We start from the raw sequence: 10226 nt of genomic DNA on the forward strand, positions 1-10226 counted from the left end.
GACAGACAGAAAGCTATATATATAGATGGCTAGACAGAAAGATGCAGTCACAAAAAAATATTATTAAAATATTATTTTGAGTAATACATTTTAAGGTGTGCAATGCTGTTTCTACATATTCTTGAAGTTCCCTAAGGAGACCTTTTGTAATCTTTTAATATTTATTTATATTGTATTGAGTCAATACGCTCTGGTCGTTTTGTATGGAATTTACTATACCAAAAATATTATGAACCAGAACCTGAAATTAATATTTATAATAAATATAATGGATATAATTGTCTTGCCTTGGACTCAGGATGCATGAAAGGCTATATTTTGCTTGTCGATTGTTTTCAATGGAATTTCCAAGGCATAGAGAACCTGCCAAGATCAACATGGTCATTTTTAGAGATGAAGTCATTGCCTGTAGATCACAAGGGAATCAGCTTTGCTTGCTGGTTGGATTGTCTCCCAAGATCTTTCCTCGCAGGGAATTTCATAAAGACCTTTCCGTCCCCCCACTGCCCCCCCCCCCCCCTGTTTATTTCCCAATAGGAACAAAATTACCGACATTTGCACACTAGGTTGAACAGGATTTTCTAAATTTATATTTGAATAAAGAAAAGGGAGATAATGAAACTGATGGAGGTGCTGATAATTTGGGAACATCCAGTGGATGGGTAAAGCTGAGGAAGAACAGTACGTGAGTGAGAAGAATAATGGAATGATTGTCAGCCCATCGCTTACCTCCAACATTCCTCCCCGCTAAATGCTGGATGTCACATTCAGCTCAATTCTTCCACTGACTTTCGAGACTTCACTCATGGATTGGTGTTGTTCATGCATCGCAAAGACTGCATCTTGCATTTCTGCCCAGCAGGAATTACTTTCTGGGAATTGTGAATGAATGTCGAATCCCTTAGGCGAGCGCAAGTCTCTTCTTAAAGGGGAAAGAGGCGTTACCAAGAGTGGGCATGCCAAGGAGGTATTCTGTGCTCCTTGTTTATATTGGTTGCTTCCTTGTTTCTATTCTGAATAACCGATACCTGACCTTTGGCTTGGTGCCCGTTTTTGAATCTGTGCTGCCTGACTTGATCTATTGCCAGGTGCAGTACCAACTCTCCCTTACAAGCATGATCCACAGAGACCCTGAGCTTGAGAACTGGATCCTGTGGGGTCAATGATGGCACAGGGGCTTTAATAAAAATAACAAAAATCCAAATCCGCCTCTCAGCCACACCTCCTTCAACCTCTGATCTGCAGACCAGTCTCTGCATGCTGTGGCTACCATTTTAGAATGCTGGAACAATTACTGTGAGTTCTCTGGCCATGAATCAAGGTTCAGAGGATGCTGACTGGGGTGCAGCAGCCACAGGCACTATGACAGCTGCAGACTGACCTCCAGGGTGTCGCAGGCACCCTGGGACAGGTAAGTACTGTTGGCAAATGTGACAGAGTCCTTTCCACAGATGCGATCTCAGGGCATGAACCAGGTCAGGCAAGACAGGACGCTTCCGGTAGAAAGCCCTCACCTTGGCAGGGGCATGAACGTTACTGGCCAGCTCCCAAGAACATTCCTCCGGGCCATAACCTTTCCAGTGTATGAATTATTCTAAGTGGCCACGGCGTCTTCTGGAATCCAAAATCTCTTTGACTTCTTATTCTTTAGAACCATTGACAATGAACAGGTGGGGTGTCGTTGTCCTGAGGAAACCTGTTAGAGTTCTATGGTTTTAAGAGGAAGACATAGAAAACAGGGTTCAGGCACTTCTGGTGTAATTTGTACCTTGGGGGGGGGAGTGTCAAGCATACTGCCACTGGGTTGATCACTTTGATTATCTTGAATGGACCAATGAAGCGTTGTCCAGCTTCGTGGAAGGACAGGACAAACGCAAGTTATATGTGGACAGCCAGACCTGGTCACCTGGCACATAGAGTGTCTCCAGGGACCTTTTTGTTGTCTGCATGTCTATTTTGGCACTGTTGTGCTATGCTTAAGGTGCTTAATAACATTTGTCTTTGTCTCAAAGTGTTCAATCGGTGAGCGAGCATTGACCAAATGCAGAATACAAACCAGATATTGCCAAAACAAAGCAGATTTGCTAAATCAATTTATAGAAATCCAGACTATATGCCCATTGACAACACTAACAGCATTGTTTTTTTTTTTTTTCAGCATGATAGATTTTGATGGGTCATAAGTTCATTGAACAGGGCCCTCAACCCCTCTGTATATGTGCGCCCAACTCGTCTGGTTACACTTAGGTGCCTGGTAGTTTACTCATTGTACAACAGTGTGGAATTTGTTTGTGCTTTATAATTAATGATAATAATACAACTTACAGAAAAATATAATAAGTGGAGCGCTGATTAAATAAATGTGCAAGGGGTTAGCTGAATAGGGTACCTAACGACCTATCTATAAAATACAGTACAGAAACATAAATATAACCCCTGCTAAAGTAATAGATCAAAAAAAAAAATATTAATGACCTTACTAGCGCACTTAGTGTAAAATAAAACTCAATTTATTGTAGAAATTCAATGTAAAAAGAAATCACTGATGCATAAAAAATATCCTGTCCTAAACACAGAGAGCAACCACTTATAAAAAAAAAAAAAAAAAATAAATAAAATAAAGCAATCGTTTATGTAGAAAAATGTCCTGCACGGACTATTAAAATAAAAGCCATAAAAAGAGTCCAGACCTTATTCAGATGCTCGGCGTCCCGAGTCAAAATATCTGATGTTAAAAAGTTTTGAATAAAAGTCCTTGTGCAATCCGAGTTAAGGCTTGTAGTGATGGGAGTCAGACCTCTCCAGACGCGTTTCTCCGCTCCTGCGGCTTTATCAATGGATGAGGTCTGTCTGAATGTATTCACTTATATAGCTGCTTGCCGATATCAATTTCGTCGGAATAAATTCCTCATAGATACAAAATTTTTCTTGCATATAACTTTAGTGGTCACAATGTCTCATAATACAATAACTGTTAAATTTTATAACTTGTTATAACCGGCCAGTAGCGTTTTTACACTCTGTTGATTAGCGTTGCTATAGTAACGCCCGCCCAGGCAGATTTAAATGTAACTGCCGTTTTTGTATACTCGGGCTGAAGATAGCAGAATATTCACACACGCTCATATTTAGAAATTTAAAAATGTTTTAGATATGGATGCTATATACCTAAATGGTTCAATAACATCAGAATTGCATACATAGAATAAAAATAAAATAAAATAAAATAAAATAAAAATCTTCCTGTTGATTTGTAATAGAAGTTTTACATTAATGCAAAATCTTACTGTTGATTTGTAATGGAAGTTTTGCATTAATGATATTTTACTAGTTACCGATGTTGTCCTGAATAGGCTTGACTGAAACTTCAATTTTTAAGCTCTTGTATCAAAAACTGGAAATAAGTGAAAGTGATTCATCTCTGAGTAGAATTAAACTCGAATCTGAAATGTAAATGTTCATATACCCAGATTCGAGACAGATGCAATAGAGGAATTTTTAAAGAATTTTTATTCCCTTATCTTTCCTTCCGTTGTTATAGCATATTGTTAGAAAAATTGTGAATTACTTTCATTCATTTTACTTTCATGAACAGGGAAATATATCATAAACACTGTTACTGTATAATTGTGAATACAGCATTAGTGCAATACTGAATTCAACTATATATAAGTAGTATACAAATATTCTGGTAATTAATACCTATTCATTCCCATATTAATATATACTTAGAGCCCTTTCTTTCTGTGGTTCATAAAAATATACCACATATTAAAACACCCATAAGATTTTAAAAGGGGAATTTTATCCCAAAAAGTGGCATAACTCAAACTCAGCATTCAGGCCCTTTGGCTGCAGTGTGTCTAATTGGTATATCCATTTCATCTCGGCTATGCCGAGTTGTTTGGTATGGTCTCCTCCTCTCCAGTTTTTATTTACTTTACATATTCCTTTAAAATTTAGAAGGCTCATATCTGAATTATGTTTTTGTGCAAAGTGGGCAGAAACTGAGTGTTGCATATATCCTTTTTTTATATTTAGCATGTGTTCTCTGATTCTGACATACAGTTGCCTCTTTGTTCTTCCCACATATTGGAGTCCACATGGGCACTCCAATACATATATAACATTGGTGCTTTGGCAGGTGATATAATCTTTTATTTTGAAAGATTCCGTCTTAGTTTTACAGTTATTTTTGAACACTTCACATATTCCTTTTGTTTGTTTGTACCTAGTTCCTTTGCATGCAATGCAGTCCAAGCAGTGGAAGAAACCATTCTTTTTAGATGTCACCGGGGCGTGTTTACCTTTTAGATGTTTGTTTGTTAATTTCCTTCTCAAGTTCGGTGCACCCCTGAAGATAATTTTAGGTTTTTCCGGTAAACTGCTTGCCAGAATTTTGTCTTTTCTCAGTAAGTGCCAATGTCTCGTCAATATCTTTTTCAATTTTAGATTTTCTTTATTATAATTCAGTATGATTGCTGGGAATTCTCCGCCTACTATTGGTGTTTGTAGTTTATTCTTATTTTCTAAGAGTTTAGTTCGATCTAAGTTGTCGACTCTGCATAATGCTTCTTCTATTTCATTGTATTTATAGTTTTTCGACAAAAATTTGTCCTTCACCATCTCCGCTTGATCTCTATAAACTTCAGAGTCCGTGCAGTTACGCCTCAAGCGTCTAAATTCATTGTAAGGCACGTTTTTAAGCCACAGTGGTAGGTGACAGCTCTCTTTGAGAATAAAACTATTCACATCTACTTCTTTAAAGTGCGTTTTTGTCTTCACTCTCCCAGAATCTACATAGATGATAAGGTCAAGGAATTCTACTTGTGTTTTGCTGCAGATGGTATTCAGTTTGACTCCCCAGGTATTCATATTCACATAACCTAAAAACTTATGTAGATCTTCCATTTCTCCTTCCCATATGAAGAAAACATCATCGATGTATCTTTTATAGCTCAGTATGTTCTTATTCCAGGGATGTTCATTCCAGATGTAGTTATCCTCCCAATCTCCCATAAACAAGTTAGCGAAACTCGGGGCAAATTTAGTCCCCATTGCCGTTCCCTTCTTCTGGAGATAGAACTGATCTTCAAACAGAAAGTAATTATTTTTCAAAATGAAGGCAATCCCTTCTATTATGAATGAGATTTGTAGGTCTTCTAGCTCTCCATATCTCCTTAGTGCATTACTCACAGAGTCGCATCCTTGTTGGTGATCAATTATCGTGTATAACGAAGTCACATCTGTAGATACTAGGATGTAGTCTTCTTGCCAAATAATGGAATCGATTTCCTTGATCATCTGAGTAGTATCTTTGAGATGTGACTTTACCTTAGACACGTAGGGTTGCAGAAATGTGTCTATGTATTGCGACAGATTTGACGTAATAGAATTGATCCCCGATATAATAGGCCTGCCCGGTGGTGAAGTCAGGTCCTTGTGGATCTTAGGTAAAAAATAAAAGGTAGGGGTTCTTGGAAAAGAGAGAGAGAGAAATCTGTATTCGGACTCTTTCAGAATTCCAGTGTCTCTAGCATTGTCCAGCATAATCTTCAGTTTGTTCTTAATTTCATTTAGTGGATCATTTGATAATTTCCCGTATGTTTCGGGTTCTTCTAATAGTCGAGTTGCTTCTTTTAGGTAGTACTCACTTGACATGATGACTACCCCCCCACCTTTGTCTGCTGGTTTTATGCAGATCTTAATATTCTCCGTTAAATCTTTTAATGCTTCTCTCTCTTTTCTTGTTAAATTATTCTTTGAGTACTGGTTCTTTTTCATTTTCCTTATATCGTCAGTTACTAGTTCTTCATACATTTCCATTCCGGCAGAGACCTGATTGATCGGAAAAAATGTCGAGGTTGGTCTCAGTTGGCTATGTACGAACATATTGTTAGGCTCTTCTCTTACTGGGAGATCTGGCATCTGATCAAAATGTTTTTTGATGCTTAATTTTCTAATGAACCTCTTAACGTCAATGGTTGCCTCAAATTTATTTACATGCGCTGTAGGTGCGAATTTTAATCCTTTATTGAGTGCTGTAATATGATGATGTGATAATGTTATTCCTGCAAGGTTAAATATCCCTACTGGCTGTGTTTCTTGTTCTTTTTCTTGCTTGCCCATTGTTCTTCTTCCTCCCCTATTTCTTCTAAAGTGGGCTCTTTTCTTTTTGTACTTCTTGGTGTCATTGGATGAAACCAAGTAGTTATTTCTCTGGTGTTCCTCCCTAAAAAAACCGCCTCTCTTGTGTTGTTATGAACCTCTACTTGCACTTCTCTTGTATTATTATGTACCTCTGTTGGTACTGGTGCAGTCTTGTCTCCTACAGGAGTCTCCCCTGTTACGAAGTGTCTTCTTTCAGAGTTTATTTTCTTTTCTTTACCTTTATTTCCTCCTCCAGAAGTCTCCAGGAGCGGAGAAACGCGTCTGGAGAGGTCTGACTCCCATCACTACAAGCCTTAACTCGGATTGCACAAGGACTTTTATTCAAAACTTTTTAACATCAGATATTTTGACTCGGGACGCCGAGCATCTGAATAAGGTCTGGACTCTTTTTATGGCTTTTATTTTAATAGTCCGTGCAGGACATTTTTCTACATAAACGATTGCTTTATTTTATTTTTATTTATTTTATTTTTTTTATAAGTGGTTGCTCTCTGTGTTTAGGACAGGATTTTTTATGCATCAGTGATTTCTTTTTACATTGAATTTCTACAATAAATTGAGTTTTATTTTACACTAAGTGCGCTAGTAAGGTCATTAATATTTTTTTTTTTGATCTATTACTTTAGCAGGGGTTATATTTATGTTTCTGTACAATAATACAACTTAATCAGACTAAGAAAGGATGATGAAGGGAAGATGGTTTTTAGATCTTGGTATTGTCACTGAGTATTCAGTGATATAATTACATATTGAAATGCCACTTCTAACTTTCAGAGATTTGTCTAGACATTTTGAATGGGTTGGTTACCTGCACATTTTGTTGTGTCATCACTGAATGTACACAATTAAAATGTATTTACCTAAGGTTAAAACATTTGCCACATGGTTGCCAGAAACTGTCACGACTACTAGTGTTGTCCAGCACGCAGAAACTATGTCAACATATACATAGGCAAGAAAAGGAAAATAAAAGCGTAAACCGGACCTTAGAATGGCCGGACTAATAAGCTAGAGACAGAGAATGGTCAAAGGGAAAGCTGAGGTCAAGGAAGCCAGAAAATACACAATACTGTTTACACAAGCCAAGTCAGGGAAACCAGAATTCAGAATAACCAGGGAAAAGCCAAGATCAGGATACCAGGAAATCAGATTCACAATGATAAAGCACTCTCAGGAAACCAGGAACAGGAAACCATGACAGGGCAAGGTACTGGGGTGAGCTAGGGATTTAAATATCCCTCTCTAAGGTCTGATTGGTCAGAGGGATACCTCTGACCCCAAAACGTGCGCGCGCATCGACGTCGTGACGTCACGTGCACGTCAGTATAAACTTCGGGGGCGGAGCTATGTTTAGGCGCGACTACGCGGTCAGCGCCATTTTGGATCTGGGCGCGACGGCCGGAGGAATGCAGGGAAGCGGTTGTCGGCTCGCCGACAAGCAGGTAAGCTCGTGCTGTCGGCGAGGCTGTGCCGGTCGGGCACAGCCGTGCCACGCAGCGGGCCGGCAACCGCGACACAAACTCTGGACTTCATTGGATTAATATTTCCCCCTTAGGTTCAAATAGGAAATTAATGACGAAAGGCCTCTTTAGAGTAGGGACAAACAATACAAATGCTTTAACCAAAGACCTTCCCCTCACATGCAACTGCAAAATCCATGGAAATAGTCTAGTAAGCACTTTCTCTGCATTGCTCCAGTGTATTCTGGCATGTAAACTCTAAGCTTAAGGTTGTCATATTGCCATTTTTTAGGCTGCTTCCAATTTCTAAAGTCTATGATGCTGAGTTTGAGACAAGTGCCTGATAGAATGTGAACTTCATACACGTCAAGGGTGGAATCAAGTAATTAATCACAACCAGAATGAACTGCCGTGATATCAATGCTTTCACACTAAAACACATCATGTATACCATGTGCTGCTGTGAAGGATCTCCATGTCCTGCCAAGGGAATGAAAAATTAATAATCAACCTGCAAAACAATGGAGGTCAGGCAACTCCACCACTCACGCTCTGTCTGGTCCAGCTCTGCACTACCTCAAATAACACAAAATCAAATGAAACAACAACCCCCTAGCTTTGCATTACTTTCATTCCATTTTAGGTATAAAATATCTTCAGGCAGCGTGTTCATTGCTAATCTGGTTCCTTTTTACATTCATGATTCTGAGCACTATTGTCACGATTTCTTGGTGACCCAACACACACAGTGTAAAAGATGATAGACTTGTGTAAACGTATACCAGTTCTTAGAGTGCCCGGGCTTTACGTTTGTTGAATAGAGAATGGTCAGAGACAAGCCGAGTCAGGAAAACCAGGAATCAGGACAGCGTGGTACAATAGCCGAGTCAGGGATTACAGAATGGAGAATAGTCAAAATAGCCAAGATCAATATACCAAAATTACACAGAAAATACAAGTAATTTTTGGAACCAGAAAATAGAATCACAAAAGGGCATGCCCTTTGATGGAAGTCCCCAGGCTTTTTCACAGCCACGGCAACAAAAGGTAACGTGACAACTATCCTGCGTGTTCTTTTTATGGCCTTACCAGCTATGCTTGTATGACTGGCTATATAAAACAATACACTATAATGTACACACGTTTTACAGTCTCTATTAGCCTTTATAAGTCCTTGTTACTATAATGCTCTTACATTGTATAATCCATTTGTAATTGGTGTTTTGCTCTTATAATTTGACATGTCCTAACTATCAACATAACAGCATGGGTCTATGGCCTGATTCATTAACACTCTCACACGTAAATTGTGGGTTAAATGCATTGGCCACAACTTTATTGACAATTAAACCATTGAATCATTAATATGTTTTAAGAATCATGAACCAAATTTTACCAGCAGGTCACTAGGTATTTTCCACCGTGAATTGCCATGTGACCTAGTCCTGTTTCTTTCCTCACAGGGCTTGTCTTCACATTGGCCACCTAGAAGATGGCTTCCATATAACATCTCAGTTGCTATGGCCAGGACCCAAAACATAAAAGGCAGGTAGGTGGTAAAGTGTGATGTCTTTCAATGACTGCTTACTACCTGCCAGGAAATAGGGTAAGCCCCTTATATTCATTCTTTTAATAATCCTTTATTTGTCAATATTCAACTATTACCAAACAAATTAAATTTAACATACTGACAGTCATAGCCCTGCAGTCATAAGTCCTTTCACTAATTGGTCCAGGGGGTTTCTTTCTGATATCCACCTTGACTGGTTAAAGGGACACTCCAGGCACCCAGACCACTTCTGCCCATTGGAGTGGTCTAGGTGCCAACTCCCACTATCCTTAGCCCTGCAAGTGTAATTATTGCAGTTTTATAAACTGCAATAATTACCTTGCAGGGTTAACTCCTCCTCTAGTGGCTGTCTACTAGAGGGCACTTCTGGGATTATAGCACAGATTTTCTGTGCTATAGCGTCGCTGGACGTCCTCACGCTATTTGAGGACCTCCAGCATCGCTAAAATCCCCATAGGAAAGCATTGAAATCATTATCAATGCTTTCCTATGGGGAGGTCTAAGGCGCGTGCGCGGCATTGCCGCGCATGCGCATTAAGTCTCCCCCGTCGGCTTGAGTGATCAGTCTCCCCGGCCGGCTGATGTGGTGACGGGGAGGAGTGTGGGCGGACCAAGAAGCAGCGCCGAGGGAAATCCTCGCTGCCTCTGGTAAGTCACTGAAGGGGTTTTGACCCCTTCAGCAACCAGGGATGGGAGGTGGGAGGGAGAGGGGACCTGCAGTGCCAGGAAAACGGATTGTTTTCCTGGCACTGGAGAGTCCCTTTAAACATTATTAGACGGACATCTTCTCTCTTTTTTTTGTTTGTTTCTACTATAGCCATAACAAAAGGTCTACTCCTAGTATATCTGGCCACATTCTCTCTCTCACTGTTTGTAGACATTAGACAACATTGTTTTTTAGCATTTGTCTTAGAAGTCTTAAAAGGATGTGTTTGTTCAGACTGGTGCAAAATCCATCCATTGTCTGTGTGTGTGTGTGTGTGTCTGCATAATGATTGGGGCTTAGTCTTTCAAAGTTTTACAGC

The sequence above is a fragment of the Pelobates fuscus genome, chromosome 7 (genome assembly GCF_036172605.1).
Source record: "Pelobates fuscus isolate aPelFus1 chromosome 7, aPelFus1.pri, whole genome shotgun sequence".
NCBI lineage: Eukaryota > Metazoa > Chordata > Amphibia > Anura > Pelobatidae > Pelobates > Pelobates fuscus.